The sequence below is a fragment of the Ranitomeya variabilis genome, chromosome 5, assembly GCF_051348905.1.
Source record: "Ranitomeya variabilis isolate aRanVar5 chromosome 5, aRanVar5.hap1, whole genome shotgun sequence".
Lineage (NCBI taxonomy): Eukaryota > Metazoa > Chordata > Amphibia > Anura > Dendrobatidae > Ranitomeya > Ranitomeya variabilis.
This window is the reverse complement of record NC_135236.1, coordinates 593033492-593052076: the sequence shown is the minus strand read 5'-3', so window position 1 is coordinate 593052076 and position 18585 is coordinate 593033492. Positions and strand designations below refer to the sequence as shown.

The 18585-nt window shown below is 34.0% G+C and overlaps 6 non-coding genes across 6 annotated transcripts; all 6 read left to right on the top strand.

Moving 5' to 3' along the window:
* Window positions 1-2312: 2312 nt before the first annotated feature.
* Window positions 2313-2394, top strand: TRNAL-AAG (transfer RNA leucine (anticodon AAG)). The gene has a single exon. It is a non-coding gene; the product is annotated as a tRNA-Leu (tRNA).
* A 2620-nt stretch (window positions 2395-5014) lies between these two features.
* Window positions 5015-5096, top strand: TRNAL-AAG (transfer RNA leucine (anticodon AAG)). Its single transcript has one exon. It is a non-coding gene; the product is annotated as a tRNA-Leu (tRNA).
* Window positions 5097-7716: 2620 nt separating this feature from the next.
* On the top strand, window positions 7717-7798 carry TRNAL-AAG (transfer RNA leucine (anticodon AAG)). The gene has a single exon. It is a non-coding gene; the product is annotated as a tRNA-Leu (tRNA).
* A 3971-nt stretch (window positions 7799-11769) lies between these two features.
* Window positions 11770-11851, top strand: TRNAL-AAG (transfer RNA leucine (anticodon AAG)). The gene has a single exon. It is a non-coding gene; the product is annotated as a tRNA-Leu (tRNA).
* Window positions 11852-13112: 1261 nt separating this feature from the next.
* On the top strand, window positions 13113-13194 carry TRNAL-AAG (transfer RNA leucine (anticodon AAG)). Its single transcript has one exon. It is a non-coding gene; the product is annotated as a tRNA-Leu (tRNA).
* A 5307-nt stretch (window positions 13195-18501) lies between these two features.
* On the top strand, window positions 18502-18583 carry TRNAL-AAG (transfer RNA leucine (anticodon AAG)). Its single transcript has one exon. It is a non-coding gene; the product is annotated as a tRNA-Leu (tRNA).
* Window positions 18584-18585: the final 2 nt, after the last annotated feature.

Genomic DNA, 18585 nt, shown 5'->3' with positions numbered 1-18585 from the left:
CAAATTAGCATGTGATTTAATCTTCTTTTGTATTTGCATGATTTTCCAGTTTTCAGTTCAGATAAAGACTGTTGAAAGAATCCTTGCTTTTTTCTAATGTTTAGAGACATGCCCATTCAAATCCCACTGCTGCCATTATTATGAGGTTTTGAGAACCCTTTGATCTAATTCTTATGATTTTGTATTTTCATGAGTGTGTTAATTTCTGTTTAGGAAGAGACAGGTGAAAGAATCTTTGATTTTTCCTATTGTTAAAAGACTTACCCATATTCCAACAGACTTGTGAGTTCAAATCCCACTGCTGCCACTAGTATGAGTTCTTTTAAACCTTTTTATCTCATTCTTATAATTATGCTAACATGCAAAATTAGCATATGCTTTAATCTCACTGCTGCCAGTATAATGAGATCTTGAAATGTTTTTGTACTTATTCTTATGATTTTGCTAGCATGCAAATTAGCATGTGATATAATCTTCTTTTGTATTTGTATGATTTAGCAGTTTTCAGTTAAGATAAAGACCGTTGATAGAATCTTTGTTTTTGCCTAATGTTTAGAGACATGCCCATTTTCCAAAATGTACTAATTTTAAATGTTGTCAAATGTACTTCACTTTCTCTAAGGAAGCTTAATTAACCATGCTGTTTAAGGTAGCATGGCCGAGTGGTCTAAGGCGCTGGATTTAGGCTTCAGTGTCTTTGGAGGCGTGGGTTCAAATCCCACTGCTGCCAACATATTGAGGTTTTGAAAACTTTTTCAGCTTATATTTATGATTTTGCTAATAGAAAAATTAGCATATTTTTGTATGAGTGCGTGCTTTGCTTTTTTGGAAAAGACAAAAGATAGAATCATTGCTTTTTCCTTTTTGTTTAGAGACCTATCCATTTTCCACAATGCACAAGTTTAAAATGTAGTCAGATACACTAAACTTACTCTAAGGAAGCTCTTTTAATGATGCATTAGGTAGCATGGCCGAGCGGTCTAAGGCGCTGGATTAAGGCTCCAGTCTCTTCGGAGGCGTGGGTTCAAATCCCGCTGCTGCTAGTATTATGAGGTTTTGAGAACCCTTTGATCTAATTCTGAGTATTTTGTATTTCCATGAGTGTGTGCATTTCTGTTTTGGAAAAGACAGTTGAAAGAATCATTGATTGTTCCTATTGTTTAGAGACTTACCTAAATTTTAACAGACTTGTGGATTCAAATGCCACTAGTATGAGTTCTTTTAAACCTTTTTATCTTATTCTTATAATTATGCTAACATGCAAAATTAGCATATGCTTTAAACCCACTGCTGCCAGTATTATGAGATCTTGAAATGTTTTTGTACTTATTCTTATGATTTTGCTAACATGCAAATTAGCATGTGATTTAATCTTCTTTTGTATTTGCATGATTTTCCAGTTTTCAGTTCAGATAAAGACTGTTGAAAGAATCCTTGCTTTTTTCTAATGTTTAGAGACATGCCCATTCAAATCCCACTGCTGCCATTATTATGAGGTTTTGAGAACCCTTTGATCTAATTCTTATGATTTTGTATTTTCATGAGTGTGTTAATTTCTGTTTAGGAAAATACAGTTGAAAGAATCATTGATTTTTCCTATTGTTAAGAGACTTACCCATATTCCAACAGACTTGTGAGTTCAAATCCCACTGCTGCCACTAGTATGAGTTCTTTTAAACCTTTTTATCTCATTCTTATAATTATGCTAACATGCAAAATTAGCATATGCTTTAATCTCACTGCTGCCAGTATAATGAGATCTTGAAATGTTTTTGTACTTATTCTTATGATTTTGCTAGCATGCAAATTAGCATGTGATATAATCTTCTTTTGTATTTGTATGATTTAGCAGTTTTCAGTTAAGATAAAGACCGTTGATAGAATCTTTGTTTTTGCCTAATGTTTAGAGACATGCCCATTTTCCAAAATGTACTAATTTTAAATGTTGTCAAATGTACTTCACTTTCTCTAAGGAAGCTTAATTAACCATGCTGTTTAAGGTAGCATGGCCGAGTGGTCTAAGGCGCTGGATTTAGGCTTCAGTCTCTTTGGAGGCGTGGGTTCAAATCCCACTGCTGCCAACATATTGAGGTTTTGAAAACCTTTCCAGCTTATATTTATGATTTTGCTAATAGAAAAATTAGCATATTTTTGTATGAGTGCGTGCTTTGCTTTTTTGGAAAAGACAAAAGATAGAATCATTGCTTTTTCCTTTTTGTTTAGAGACCTATCCATTTTCCACAATGCACAAGTTTAAAATGTAGTCAGATACACTAAACTTACTCTAAGGAAGCTCTTTTAATGATGCATTAGGTAGCATGGCCGAGCGGTTTAAGGCGCTGGATTAAGGCTCCAGTCTCTTCGGAGGCGTGGGTTCAAATCCCACTGCTGCCAGTATTATGAGGTTTTGAGAACCCTTTGATCTAATTCTGAGTATTTTGTATTTCCATGAGTGTGTGCATTTCTGTTTTGGAAAAGACAGTTGAAAGAATCATTGATTGTTCCTATTGTTTAGAGACTTACCTAAATTTTAACAGACTTGTGGTTTCAAATGCCACTAGTATGAGTTCTTTTAAACCTTTTTATCTTATTCTTATAATTATGCTAACATGCAAAATTAGCATATGCTTTAAACCCACTGCTGCCAGTATTATGAGATCTTGAAATGTTTTTGTACTTATTCTTATGATTTTGCTAACATGCAAATTAGCATGTGATTTAATCTTCTTTTGTATTTGCATGATTTTCCAGTTTTCAGTTCAGATAAAGACTGTTGAAAGAATCCTTGCTTTTTTCTAATGTTTAGAGACATGCCCATTCAAATCCCACTGCTGCCATTATTATGAGGTTTTGAGAACCCTTTGATCTAATTCTTATGATTTTGTATTTTCATGAGTGTGTTAATTTCTGTTTAGGAAGAGACAGGTGAAAGAATCTTTGATTTTTCCTATTGTTAAAAGACTTACCCATATTCCAACAGACTTGTGAGTTCAAATCCCACTGCTGCCACTAGTATGAGTTCTTTTAAACCTTTTTATCTCATTCTTATAATTATGCTAACATGCAAAATTAGCATATGCTTTAATCTCACTGCTGCCAGTATAATGAGATCTTGAAATGTTTTTGTACTTATTCTTATGATTTTGCTAGCATGCAAATTAGCATGTGATATAATCTTCTTTTGTATTTGTATGATTTAGCAGTTTTCAGTTAAGATAAAGACCGTTGATAGAATCTTTGTTTTTGCCTAATGTTTAGAGACATGCCCATTTTCCAAAATGTACTAATTTTAAATGTTGTCAAATGTACTTCACTTTCTCTAAGGAAGCTTAGTTAACCATGCTGTTTAAGGTAGCATGGCCGAGTGGTCTAAGGCGCTGGATTTAGGCTTCAGTGTCTTTGGAGGCGTGGGTTCAAATCCCACTGCTGCCAACATATTGAGGTTTTGAAAACTTTTTCAGCTTATATTTATGATTTTGCTAATAGAAAAATTAGCATATTTTTGTATGAGTGCGTGCTTTGCTTTTTTGGAAAAGACAAAAGATAGAATCATTGCTTTTTCCTTTTTGTTTAGAGACCTATCCATTTTCCACAATGCACAAGTTTAAAATGTAGTCAGATACACTAAACTTACTCTAAGGAAGCTCTTTTAATGATGCATTAGGTAGCATGGCCGAGCGGTCTAAGGCGCTGGATTAAGGCTCCAGTCTCTTCGGAGGCGTGGGTTCAAATCCCGCTGCTGCTAGTATTACGAGGTTTTGAGAACCCTTTGATCTAATTCTGAGTATTTTGTATTTCCATGAGTGTGTGCATTTCTGTTTTGGAAAAGACAGTTGAAAGAATCATTGATTGTTCCTATTGTTTAGAGACTTACCTAAATTTTAACAGACTTGTGGGTTCAAATGCCACTAGTATGAGTTATTTTAAACCTTTTTATCTTATTCTTATAATTATGCTAACATGCAAAATTAGCATATGCTTTAAACCCACTGCTGCCAGTATTATGAGATCTTGAAATGTTTTTGTACTTATTCTTATGATTTTGCTAACATGCAAATTAGCATGTGATTTAATCTTCTTTTGTATTTGCATGATTTTCCAGTTTTCAGTTCAGATAAAGACTGTTGAAAGAATCCTTGCTTTTTTCTAATGTTTAGAGACATGCCCATTCAAATCCCACTGCTGCCATTATTATGAGGTTTTGAGAACCCTTTGATCTAATTCTTATGATTTTGTATTTTCATGAGTGTGTTAATTTCTGTTTAGGAAAAGACAGTTGAAAGAATCATTGATTTTTCCTATTGTTAAGAGACTTACCCATATTCCAACAGACTTGTGAGTTCAAATCCCACTGCTGCCACTAGTATGAGTTCTTTTAAACCTTTTTATCTCATTCTTATAATTATGCTAACATGCAAAATTAGCATATGCTTTAATCTCACTGCTGCCAGTATAATGAGATCTTGAAATGTTTTTGTACTTATTCTTATGATTTTGCTAGCATGCAAATTAGCATGTGATATAATCTTCTTTTGTATTTGTATGATTTAGCAGTTTTCAGTTAAGATAAAGACCGTTGATAGAATCTTTGTTTTTGCCTAATGTTTAGAGACATGCCCATTTTCCAAAATGTACTAATTTTAAATGTTGTCAAATGTACTTCACTTTCTCTAAGGAAGCTTAATTAACCATGCTGTTTAAGGTAGCATGGCCGAGTGGTCTAAGGCGCTGGATTTAGGCTTCAGTCTCTTTGGAGGCGTGGGTTCAAATCCCACTGCTGCCAACATATTGAGGTTTTGAAAACCTTTCCAGCTTATATTTATGATTTTGCTAATAGAAAAATTAGCATATTTTTGTATGAGTGCGTGCTTTGCTTTTTTGGAAAAGACAAAAGATAGAATCATTGCTTTTTCCTTTTTGTTTAGAGACCTATCCATTTTCCACAATGCACAAGTTTAAAATGTAGTCAGATACACTAAACTTACTCTAAGGAAGCTCTTTTAATGATGCATTAGGTAGCATGGCCGAGCGGTTTAAGGCGCTGGATTAAGGCTCCAGTCTCTTCGGAGGCGTGGGTTCAAATCCCACTGCTGCCAGTATTATGAGGTTTTGAGAACCCTTTGATCTAATTCTGAGTATTTTGTATTTCCATGAGTGTGTGCATTTCTGTTTTGGAAAAGACAGTTGAAAGAATCATTGATTGTTCCTATTGTTTAGAGACTTACCTAAATTTTAACAGACTTGTGGTTTCAAATGCCACTAGTATGAGTTCTTTTAAACCTTTTTATCTTATTCTTATAATTATGCTAACATGCAAAATTAGCATATGCTTTAAACCCACTGCTGCCAGTATTATGAGATCTTGAAATGTTTTTGTACTTATTCTTATGATTTTGCTAACATGCAAATTAGCATGTGATTTAATCTTCTTTTGTATTTGCATGATTTTCCAGTTTTCAGTTCAGATAAAGACTGTTGAAAGAATCCTTGCTTTTTTCTAATGTTTAGAGACATGCCCATTCAAATCCCACTGCTGCCATTATTATGAGGTTTTGAGAACCCTTTGATCTAATTCTTATGATTTTGTATTTTCATGAGTGTGTTAATTTCTGTTTAGGAAGAGACAGGTGAAAGAATCTTTGATTTTTCCTATTGTTAAAAGACTTACCCATATTCCAACAGACTTGTGAGTTCAAATCCCACTGCTGCCACTAGTATGAGTTCTTTTAAACCTTTTTATCTCATTCTTATAATTATGCTAACATGCAAAATTAGCATATGCTTTAATCTCACTGCTGCCAGTATAATGAGATCTTGAAATGTTTTTGTACTTATTCTTATGATTTTGCTAGCATGCAAATTAGCATGTGATATAATCTTCTTTTGTATTTGTATGATTTAGCAGTTTTCAGTTAAGATAAAGACCGTTGATAGAATCTTTGTTTTTGCCTAATGTTTAGAGACATGCCCATTTTCCAAAATGTACTAATTTTAAATGTTGTCAAATGTACTTCACTTTCTCTAAGGAAGCTTAATTAACCATGCTGTTTAAGGTAGCATGGCCGAGTGGTCTAAGGCGCTGGATTTAGGCTTCAGTGTCTTTGGAGGCGTGGGTTCAAATCCCACTGCTGCCAACATATTGAGGTTTTGAAAACTTTTTCAGCTTATATTTATGATTTTGCTAATAGAAAAATTAGCATATTTTTGTATGAGTGCGTGCTTTGCTTTTTTGGAAAAGACAAAAGATAGAATCATTGCTTTTTCCTTTTTGTTTAGAGACCTATCCATTTTCCACAATGCACAAGTTTAAAATGTAGTCAGATACACTAAACTTACTCTAAGGAAGCTCTTTTAATGATGCATTAGGTAGCATGGCCGAGCGGTCTAAGGCGCTGGATTAAGGCTCCAGTCTCTTCGGAGGCGTGGGTTCAAATCCCGCTGCTGCTAGTATTATGAGGTTTTGAGAACCCTTTGATCTAATTCTGAGTATTTTGTATTTCCATGAGTGTGTGCATTTCTGTTTTGGAAAAGACAGTTGAAAGAATCATTGATTGTTCCTATTGTTTAGAGACTTACCTAAATTTTAACAGACTTGTGGATTCAAATGCCACTAGTATGAGTTCTTTTAAACCTTTTTATCTTATTCTTATAATTATGCTAACATGCAAAATTAGCATATGCTTTAAACCCACTGCTGCCAGTATTATGAGATCTTGAAATGTTTTTGTACTTATTCTTATGATTTTGCTAACATGCAAATTAGCATGTGATTTAATCTTCTTTTGTATTTGCATGATTTTCCAGTTTTCAGTTCAGATAAAGACTGTTGAAAGAATCCTTGCTTTTTTCTAATGTTTAGAGACATGCCCATTCAAATCCCACTGCTGCCATTATTATGAGGTTTTGAGAACCCTTTGATCTAATTCTTATGATTTTGTATTTTCATGAGTGTGTTAATTTCTGTTTAGGAAAAGACAGTTGAAAGAATCATTGATTTTTCCTATTGTTAAGAGACTTACCCATATTCCAACAGACTTGTGAGTTCAAATCCCACTGCTGCCACTAGTATGAGTTCTTTTAAACCTTTTTATCTCATTCTTATAATTATGCTAACATGCAAAATTAGCATATGCTTTAATCTCACTGCTGCCAGTATAATGAGATCTTGAAATGTTTTTGTACTTATTCTTATGATTTTGCTAGCATGCAAATTAGCATGTGATATAATCTTCTTTTGTATTTGTATGATTTAGCAGTTTTCAGTTAAGATAAAGACCGTTGATAGAATCTTTGTTTTTGCCTAATGTTTAGAGACATGCCCATTTTCCAAAATGTACTAATTTTAAATGTTGTCAAATGTACTTCACTTTCTCTAAGGAAGCTTAATTAACCATGCTGTTTAAGGTAGCATGGCCGAGTGGTCTAAGGCGCTGGATTTAGGCTTCAGTCTCTTTGGAGGCGTGGGTTCAAATCCCACTGCTGCCAACATATTGAGGTTTTGAAAACCTTTCCAGCTTATATTTATGATTTTGCTAATAGAAAAATTAGCATATTTTTGTATGAGTGCGTGCTTTGCTTTTTTGGAAAAGACAAAAGATAGAATCATTGCTTTTTCCTTTTTGTTTAGAGACCTATCCATTTTCCACAATGCACAAGTTTAAAATGTAGTCAGATACACTAAACTTACTCTAAGGAAGCTCTTTTAATGATGCATTAGGTAGCATGGCCGAGCGGTTTAAGGCGCTGGATTAAGGCTCCAGTCTCTTCGGAGGCGTGGGTTCAAATCCCACTGCTGCCAGTATTATGAGGTTTTGAGAACCCTTTGATCTAATTCTGAGTATTTTGTATTTCCATGAGTGTGTGCATTTCTGTTTTGGAAAAGACAGTTGAAAGAATCATTGATTGTTCCTATTGTTTAGAGACTTACCTAAATTTTAACAGACTTGTGGTTTCAAATGCCACTAGTATGAGTTCTTTTAAACCTTTTTATCTTATTCTTATAATTATGCTAACATGCAAAATTAGCATATGCTTTAAACCCACTGCTGCCAGTATTATGAGATCTTGAAATGTTTTTGTACTTATTCTTATGATTTTGCTAACATGCAAATTAGCATGTGATTTAATCTTCTTTTGTATTTGCATGATTTTCCAGTTTTCAGTTCAGATAAAGACTGTTGAAAGAATCCTTGCTTTTTTCTAATGTTTAGAGACATGCCCATTCAAATCCCACTGCTGCCATTATTATGAGGTTTTGAGAACCCTTTGATCTAATTCTTATGATTTTGTATTTTCATGAGTGTGTTAATTTCTGTTTAGGAAGAGACAGGTGAAAGAATCTTTGATTTTTCCTATTGTTAAAAGACTTACCCATATTCCAACAGACTTGTGAGTTCAAATCCCACTGCTGCCACTAGTATGAGTTCTTTTAAACCTTTTTATCTCATTCTTATAATTATGCTAACATGCAAAATTAGCATATGCTTTAATCTCACTGCTGCCAGTATAATGAGATCTTGAAATGTTTTTGTACTTATTCTTATGATTTTGCTAGCATGCAAATTAGCATGTGATATAATCTTCTTTTGTATTTGTATGATTTAGCAGTTTTCAGTTAAGATAAAGACCGTTGATAGAATCTTTGTTTTTGCCTAATGTTTAGAGACATGCCCATTTTCCAAAATGTACTAATTTTAAATGTTGTCAAATGTACTTCACTTTCTCTAAGGAAGCTTAGTTAACCATGCTGTTTAAGGTAGCATGGCCGAGTGGTCTAAGGCGCTGGATTTAGGCTTCAGTGTCTTTGGAGGCGTGGGTTCAAATCCCACTGCTGCCAACATATTGAGGTTTTGAAAACTTTTTCAGCTTATATTTATGATTTTGCTAATAGAAAAATTAGCATATTTTTGTATGAGTGCGTGCTTTGCTTTTTTGGAAAAGACAAAAGATAGAATCATTGCTTTTTCCTTTTTGTTTAGAGACCTATCCATTTTCCACAATGCACAAGTTTAAAATGTAGTCAGATACACTAAACTTACTCTAAGGAAGCTCTTTTAATGATGCATTAGGTAGCATGGCCGAGCGGTCTAAGGCGCTGGATTAAGGCTCCAGTCTCTTCGGAGGCGTGGGTTCAAATCCCGCTGCTGCTAGTATTATGAGGTTTTGAGAACCCTTTGATCTAATTCTGAGTATTTTGTATTTCCATGAGTGTGTGCATTTCTGTTTTGGAAAAGACAGTTGAAAGAATCATTGATTGTTCCTATTGTTTAGAGACTTACCTAAATTTTAACAGACTTGTGGATTCAAATGCCACTAGTATGAGTTCTTTTAAACCTTTTTATCTTATTCTTATAATTATGCTAACATGCAAAATTAGCATATGCTTTAAACCCACTGCTGCCAGTATTATGAGATCTTGAAATGTTTTTGTACTTATTCTTATGATTTTGCTAACATGCAAATTAGCATGTGATTTAATCTTCTTTTGTATTTGCATGATTTTCCAGTTTTCAGTTCAGATAAAGACTGTTGAAAGAATCCTTGCTTTTTTCTAATGTTTAGAGACATGCCCATTCAAATCCCACTGCTGCCATTATTATGAGGTTTTGAGAACCCTTTGATCTAATTCTTATGATTTTGTATTTTCATGAGTGTGTTAATTTCTGTTTAGGAAAAGACAGTTGAAAGAATCATTGATTTTTCCTATTGTTAAGAGACTTACCCATATTCCAACAGACTTGTGAGTTCAAATCCCACTGCTGCCACTAGTATGAGTTTTTTTAAACCTTTTTATCTCATTCTTATAATTATGCTAACATGCAAAATTAGCATATGCTTTAATCTCACTGCTGCCAGTATAATGAGATCTTGAAATGTTTTTGTACTTATTCTTATGATTTTGCTAGCATGCAAATTAGCATGTGATATAATCTTCTTTTGTATTTGTATGATTTAGCAGTTTTCAGTTAAGATAAAGACCGTTGATAGAATCTTTGTTTTTGCCTAATGTTTAGAGACATGCCCATTTTCCAAAATGTACTAATTTTAAATGTTGTCAAATGTACTTCACTTTCTCTAAGGAAGCTTAATTAACCATGCTGTTTAAGGTAGCATGGCCGAGTGGTCTAAGGCGCTGGATTTAGGCTTCAGTCTCTTTGGAGGCGTGGGTTCAAATCCCACTGCTGCCAACATATTGAGGTTTTGAAAACCTTTCCAGCTTATATTTATGATTTTGCTAATAGAAAAATTAGCATATTTTTGTATGAGTGCGTGCTTTGCTTTTTTGGAAAAGACAAAAGATAGAATCATTGCTTTTTCCTTTTTGTTTAGAGACCTATCCATTTTCCACAATGCACAAGTTTAAAATGTAGTCAGATACACTAAACTTACTCTAAGGAAGCTCTTTTAATGATGCATTAGGTAGCATGGCCGAGCGGTTTAAGGCGCTGGATTAAGGCTCCAGTCTCTTCGGAGGGGTGGGTTCAAATCCCACTGCTGCCAGTATAATGAGGTTTTGAGAACCCTTTGATCTAATTCTGAGTATTTTGTATTTCCATGAGTGTGTGCATTTCTGTTTTGGAAAAGACAGTTGAAAGAATCATTGATTGTTCCTATTGTTAAGAGACTTACCTAAATTTTAACAGACTTGTGGTTTCAAATGCCACTAGTATGAGTTCTTTTAAACCTTTTTATCTTATTCTTATAATTATGCTAACATGCAAAATTAGCATATGCTTTAAACCCACTGCTGCCAGTATTATGAGATCTTGAAATGTTTTTGTACTTATTCTTATGATTTTGCTAACATGCAAATTAGCATGTGATTTAATCTTCTTTTGTATTTGCATGATTTTCCAGTTTTCAGTTCAGATAAAGACTGTTGAAAGAATCCTTGCTTTTTTCTAATGTTTAGAGACATGCCCATTCAAATCCCACTGCTGCCATTATTATGAGGTTTTGAGAACCCTTTGATCTAATTCTTATGATTTTGTATTTTCATGAGTGTGTTAATTTCTGTTTAGGAAAAGACAGTTGAAAGAATCATTGATTTTTCCTATTGTTAAGAGACTTACCCATATTCCAACAGACTTGTGAGTTCAAATCCCACTGCTGCCACTAGTATGAGTTCTTTTAAACCTTTTTATCTCATTCTTATAATTATGCTAACATGCAAAATTAGCATATGCTTTAATCTCACTGCTGCCAGTATAATGAGATCTTGAAATGTTTTTGTACTTATTCTTATGATTTTGCTAGCATGCAAATTAGCATGTGATATAATCTTCTTTTGTATTTGTATGATTTAGCAGTTTTCAGTTAAGATAAAGACCGTTGATAGAATCTTTGTTTTTGCCTAATGTTTAGAGACATGCCCATTTTCCAAAATGTACTAATTTTAAATGTTGTCAAATGTACTTCACTTTCTCTAAGGAAGCTTAATTAACCATGCTGTTTAAGGTAGCATGGCCGAGTGGTCTAAGGCGCTGGATTTAGGCTTCAGTCTCTTTGGAGACGTGGGTTCAAATCCCACTGCTGCCAACATATTGAGGTTTTGAAAACCTTTTCAGCTTATATTTATGATTTTGCTAATAGAAAAATTAGCATATTTTTGTATGAGTGCGTGCTTTGCTTTTTTCGAAAAGACAAAAGATAGAATCATTGCTTTTTCCTTTTTGTTTAGAGACCTATCCATTTTCCACAATGCACAAGTTTAAAATGTAGTCAGATACACTAAACTTATTCTAAGGAAGCTCTTTTAATGATGCATTAGGTAGCATGGCCGAGCGGTCTAAGGCGCTGGATTAAGGCTCCAGTCTCTTCGGAGGCGTGGGTTCAAATCCCACTGCTGCCAGTATTATGAGGTTTTGAGAACCCTTTGATCTAATTCTGAGTATTTTGTATTTCCATGAGTGTGTGCATTTCTGTTTTGGAAAAGACAGTTGAAAGAATCATTGATTGTTCCTATTGTTTAGAGACTTACCTAAATTTTAACAGACTTGTGGGTTCAAATGCCACTAGTATGAGTTCTTTTAAACCTTTTTATCTTATTCTTATAATTATGCTAACATGCAAAATTAGCATATGCTTTAAACCCACTGCTGCCAGTATTATGAGATCTTGAAATGTTTTTGTACTTATTCTTATGATTTTGCTAACATGCAAATTAGCATGTGATTTAATCTTCTTTTGTATTTGCATGATTTTCCAGTTTTCAGTTCAGATAAAGACTGTTGAAAGAATCCTTGCTTTTTTCTAATGTTTAGAGACATGCCCATTCAAATCCCACTGCTGCCATTATTATGAGGTTTTGAGAACCCTTTGATCTAATTCTTATGATTTTGTATTTTCATGAGTGTGTTAATTTCTGTTTAGGAAAAGACAGTTGAAAGAATCATTGATTTTTCCTATTGTTAAGAGACTTACCCATATTCCAACAGACTTGTGAGTTCAAATGCCACTAGTATGAGTTCTTTTAAACCTTTTTATCTCATTCTTATAATTATGCTAACATGCAAAATTAGCATATGCTTTAATCTCACTGCTGCCAGTATAATGAGATCTTGAAATGTTTTTGTACTTATTCTTATGATTTTGCTAGCATGCAAATTAGCATGTGATATAATCTTCTTTTGTATTTGTATGATTTAGCAGTTTTCAGTTAAGATAAAGACCGTTGATAGAATCTTTGTTTTTGCCTAATGTTTAGAGACATGCCCATTTTCCAAAATGTACTAATTTTAAATGTTGTCAAATGTACTTCACTTTCTCTAAGGAAGCTTAATTAACCATGCTGTTTAAGGTAGCATGGCCGAGTGGTCTATAGGCGCTGGATTTAGGCTTCAGTCTCTTTGGAGGCGTGGGTTCAAATCCCACTGCTGCCAACATATTGAGGTTTTGAAAACCTTTCCAGCTTATATTTATGATTTTGCTAATAGAAAAATTAGCATATTTTTGTATGAGTGCGTGCTTTGCTTTTTTGGAAAAGACAAAAGATAGAATCATTGCTTTTTCCTTTTTGTTTAGAGACCTATCCATTTTCCACAATGCACAAGTTTAAAATGTAGTCAGATACACTAAACTTACTCTAAGGAAGCTCTTTTAATGATGCATTAGGTAGCATGGCCGAGCGGTTTAAGGCGCTGGATTAAGGCTCCAGTCTCTTCGGAGGCGTGGGTTCAAATCCCACTGCTGCCAGTATTATGAGGTTTTGAGAACCCTTTGATCTAATTCTGAGTATTTTGTATTTCCATGAGTGTGTGCATTTCTGTTTTGGAAAAGACAGTTGAAAGAATCATTGATTGTTCCTATTGTTTAGAGACTTACCTAAATTTTAACAGACTTGTGGGTTCAAATGCCACTAGTATGAGTTCTTTTAAACCTTTTTACCTTATTCTTATAATTATGCTAACATGCAAAATTAGCATATGCTTTAAACTCACTGCTGCCAGTATTATGAGATCTTGAAATGTTTTTGTACTTATTCTTATGATTTTGCTAACATGCAAATTAGCATGTGATTTAATCTTCTTTTGTATTTGCATGATTTTCCAGTTTTCAGTTCAGATAAAGACTGTTGAAAGAATCCTTGCTTTTTTCTAATGTTTAGAGACATGCCCATTCAAATCCCACTGCTGCCATTATTATGAGGTTTTGAGAACCCTTTGATCTAATTCTTATGATTTTGTATTTTCATGAGTGTGTTAATTTCTGTTTAGGAAGAGACAGGTGAAAGAATCTTTGATTTTTCCTATTGTTAAGAGACTTACCCATATTCCAACAGACTTGTGAGTTCAAATCCCACTGCTGCCACTAGTATGAGTTCTTTTAAACCTTTTTATCTCATTCTTATAATTATGCTAACATGCAAAATTAGCATATGCTTTAATCTCACTGCTGCCAGTATAATGAGATCTTGAAATGTTTTTGTACTTATTCTTATGATTTTGCTAGCATGCAAATTAGCATGTGATATAATCTTCTTTTGTATTTGTATGATTTAGCAGTTTTCAGTTAAGATAAAGACCGTTGATAGAATCTTTGTTTTTGCCTAATGTTTAGAGACATGCCCATTTTCCAAAATGTACTAATTTTAAATGTTGTCAAATGTACTTCACTTTCTCTAAGGAAGCTTAATTAACCATGCTGTTTAAGGTAGCATGGCCGAGTGGTCTAAGGCGCTGGATTTAGGCTTCAGTCTCTTTGGAGGCGTGGGTTCAAATCCCACTGCTGCCAACATATTGAGGTTTTGAAAACTTTTTCAGCTTATATTTATGATTTTGCTAATAGAAAAATTAGCATATTTTTGTATGAGTGCGTGCTTTGCTTTTTTGGAAAAGACAAAAGATAGAATCATTGCTTTTTCCTTTTTGTTTAGAGACCTATCCATTTTCCACAATGCACAAGTTTAAAATGTAGTCAGATACACTAAACTTACTCTAAGGAAGCTCTTTTAATGATGCATTAGGTAGCATGGCCGAGCGGTCTAAGGCGCTGGATTAAGGCTCCAGTCTCTTCGGAGGCGTGGGTTCAAATCCCGCTGCTGCTAGTATTATGAGGTTTTGAGAACCCTTTGATCTAATTCTGAGTATTTTGTATTTCCATGAGTGTGTGCATTTCTGTTTTGGAAAAGACAGTTGAAAGAATCATTGATTGTTCCTATTGTTTAGAGACTTACCTAAATTTTAACAGACTTGTGGGTTCAAATGCCACTAGTATGAGTTCTTTTAAACCTTTTTATCTTATTCTTATAATTATGCTAACATGCAAAATTAGCATATGCTTTAAACCCACTGCTGCCAGTATTATGAGATCTTGAAATGTTTTTGTACTTATTCTTATGATTTTGCTAACATGCAAATTAGCATGTGATTTAATCTTCTTTTGTATTTGCATGATTTTCCAGTTTTCAGTTCAGATAAAGACTGTTGAAAGAATCCTTGCTTTTTTCTAATGTTTAGAGACATGCCCATTCAAATCCCACTGCTGCCATTATTATGAGGTTTTGAGAACCCTTTGATCTAATTCTTATGATTTTGTATTTTCATGAGTGTGTTAATTTCTGTTTAGGAAAAGACAGTTGAAAGAATCATTGATTTTTCCTATTGTTAAGAGACTTACCCATATTCCAACAGACTTGTGAGTTCAAATCCCACTGCTGCCACTAGTATGAGTTCTTTTAAACCTTTTTATCTCATTCTTATAATTATGCTAACATGCAAAATTAGCATATGCTTTAATCTCACTGCTGCCAGTATTATGAGATCTTGAAATGTTTTTGTACTTATTCTTATGATTTTGCTAGCATGCAAATTAGCATGTGATATAATCTTCTTTTGTATTTGTATGATTTAGCAGTTTTCAGTTAAGATAAAGACCGTTGATAGAATCTTTGTTTTTGCCTAATGTTTAGAGACATGCCCATTTTCCAAAATGTACTAATTTTAAATGTTGTCAAATGTACTTCACTTTCTCTAAGGAAGCTTAATTAACCATGCTGTTTAAGGTAGCATGGCCGAGTGGTCTAAGGCGCTGGATTTAGGCTCCAGTCTCTTTGGAGGCGTGGGTTCAACTCCCACTGCTGCCAACATATTGAGGTTTTAAAAACCTTTTCAGCTTATATTTATGATTTTGCTAATAGAAAAATTAGCATATTTTTGTATGAGTGCGTGCTTTGCTTTTTTGGAAAAGACAAAAGATAGAATCATTGCTTTTTCCTTTTTGTTTAGAGACCTATCCATTTTCCACAATGCACAAGTTTAAAATGTAGTCAGATACACTAAACTTACTCTCAGGAAGCTCTTTTAATGATGCATTAGGTAGCATGGCCGAGCGGTCTAAGGCACTGGTTTAAGGCTCCAGTCTCTTTGGAGGCGTGGGTTCAAATCCCACTGCTGCCAGTATTATGAGGTTTTGAGAACCCTTTGATCTAATTCTGAGGATTTTGTATTTCCATGAGTGTGTGCATTTCTGTTTTGGAAAAGACAGTTTTAGACTTTAGTTTAGAGACTTACCTAAATTTTAACAGACTTGTGGGTTCAAATGCCACTAGTATGAGTTCTTTTAAACCTTTTTATCTTATTCTTATAATTATGCTAACATGCAAAATTAGCATATGCTTTAAACCCACTGCTGCCAGTATTATGAGATCTTGAAATGTTTTTGTACTTATTCTTATGATTTTGCTAACATGCAAATTAGCATGTGATTTAATCTTCTTTTGTATTTGCATGATTTTCCAGTTTTCAGTTCAGATAAAGACTGTTGAAAGAATACTTGCTTTTTTCTAATGTTTAGAGACATGCCCATTCAAATCCCACTGCTGCCATTATTATGAGGTTTTGAGAACCCTTTGATCTAATTCTTATGATTTTGTATTTTCATGAGTGTGTTAATTTCTGTTTAGGAAGAGACAGGTGAAAGAATCTTTGATTTTTCCTATTGTTAAGAGACTTACCCATATTCCAACAGACTTGTGAGTTCAAATCCCACTGCTGCCACTAGTATGAGTTCTTTTAAACCTTTTTATCTCATTCTTATAATTATGCTAACATGCAAAATTAGCATATGCTTTAATCTCACTGCTGCCAGTATAATGAGATCTTGAAATGTTTTTGTACTTATTCTTATGATTTTGCTAGCATGCAAATTAGCATGTGATATAATCTTCTTTTGTATTTGTATGATTTAGCAGTTTTCAGTTAAGATAAAGACCGTTGATAGAATCTTTGTTTTTGCCTAATGTTTAGAGACATGCCCATTTTCCAAAATGTACTAATTTTAAATGTTGTCAAATGTACTTCACTTTCTCTAAGGAAGCTTAATTAACCATGCTGTTTAAGGTAGCATGGCCGAGTGGTCTAAGGCGCTGGATTTAGGCTTCAGTCTCTTTGGAGGCGTGGGTTCAAATCCCACTGCTGCCAACATATTGAGGTTTTGAAAACTTTTTCAGCTTATATTTATGATTTTGCTAATAGAAAAATTAGCATATTTTTGTATGAGTGCGTGCTTTGCTTTTTTGGAAAAGACAAAAGATAGAATCATTGCTTTTTCCTTTTTGTTTAGAGACCTATCCATTTTCCACAATGCACAAGTTTAAAATGTAGTCAGATACACTAAACTTACTCTAAGGAAGCTCTTTTAATGATGCATTAGGTAGCATGGCCGAGCGGTCTAAGGCGCTGGATTAAGGCTCCAGTCTCTTCGGAGGCGTGGGTTCAAATCCCGCTGCTGCTAGTATTATGAGGTTTTGAGAACCCTTTGATCTAATTCTGAGTATTTTGTATTTCCATGAGTGTGTGCATTTCTGTTTTGGAAAAGACAGTTGAAAGAATCATTGATTGTTCCTATTGTTTAGAGACTTACCTAAATTTTAACAGACTTGTGGGTTCAAATGCCACTAGTATGAGTTCTTTTAAACCTTTTTATCTTATTCTTATAATTATGCTAACATGCAAAATTAGCATATGCTTTAAACCCACTGCTGCCAGTATTATGAGATCTTGAAATGTTTTTGTACTTATTCTTATGATTTTGCTAACATGCAAATTAGCATGTGATTTAATCTTCTTTTGTATTTGCATGATTTTCCAGTTTTCAGTTCAGATAAAGACTGTTGAAAGAATCCTTGCTTTTTTCTAATGTTTAGAGACATGCCCATTCAAATCCCACTGCTGCCATTATTATGAGGTTTTGAGAACCCTTTGATCTAATTCTTATGATTTTGTATTTTCATGAGTGTGTTAATTTCTGTTTAGGAAAAGACAGTTGAAAGAATCATTGATTTTTCCTATTGTTAAGAGACTTACCCATATTCCAACAGACTTGTGAGTTCAAATCCCACTGCTGCCACTAGTATGAGTTCTTTTAAACCTTTTTATCTCATTCTTATAATTATGCTAACATGCAAAATTAGCATATGCTTTAATCTCACTGCTGCCAGTATTATGAGATCTTGAAATGTTTTTGTACTTATTCTTATGATTTTGCTAGCATGCAAATTAGCATGTGATATAATCTTCTTTTGTATTTGTATGATTTAGCAGTTTTCAGTTAAGATAAAGACCGTTGATAGAATCTTTGTTTTTGCCTAATGTTTAGAGACATGCCCATTTTCCAAAATGTACTAATTTTAAATGTTGTCAAATGTACTTCACTTTCTCTAAGGAAGCTTAATTAACCATGCTGTTTAAGGTAGCATGGCCGAGTGGTCTAAGGCGCTGGATTTAGGCTCCAGTCTCTTTGGAGGCGTGGGTTCAACTCCCACTGCTGCCAACATATTGAGGTTTTAAAAACCTTTTCAGCTTATATTTATGATTTTGCTAATAGAAAAATTAGCATATTTTTGTATGAGTGCGTGCTTTGCTTTTTTGGAAAAGACAAAAGATAGAATCATTGCTTTTTCCTTTTTGTTTAGAGACCTATCCATTTTCCACAATGCACAAGTTTAAAATGTAGTCAGATACACTAAACTTACTCTCAGGAAGCTCTTTTAATGATGCATTAGGTAGCATGGCCGAGCGGTCTAAGGCGCTGGATTAAGGCTCCAGTCTCTTTGGAGGCGTGGGTTCAAATCCCACTGCTGCCAGT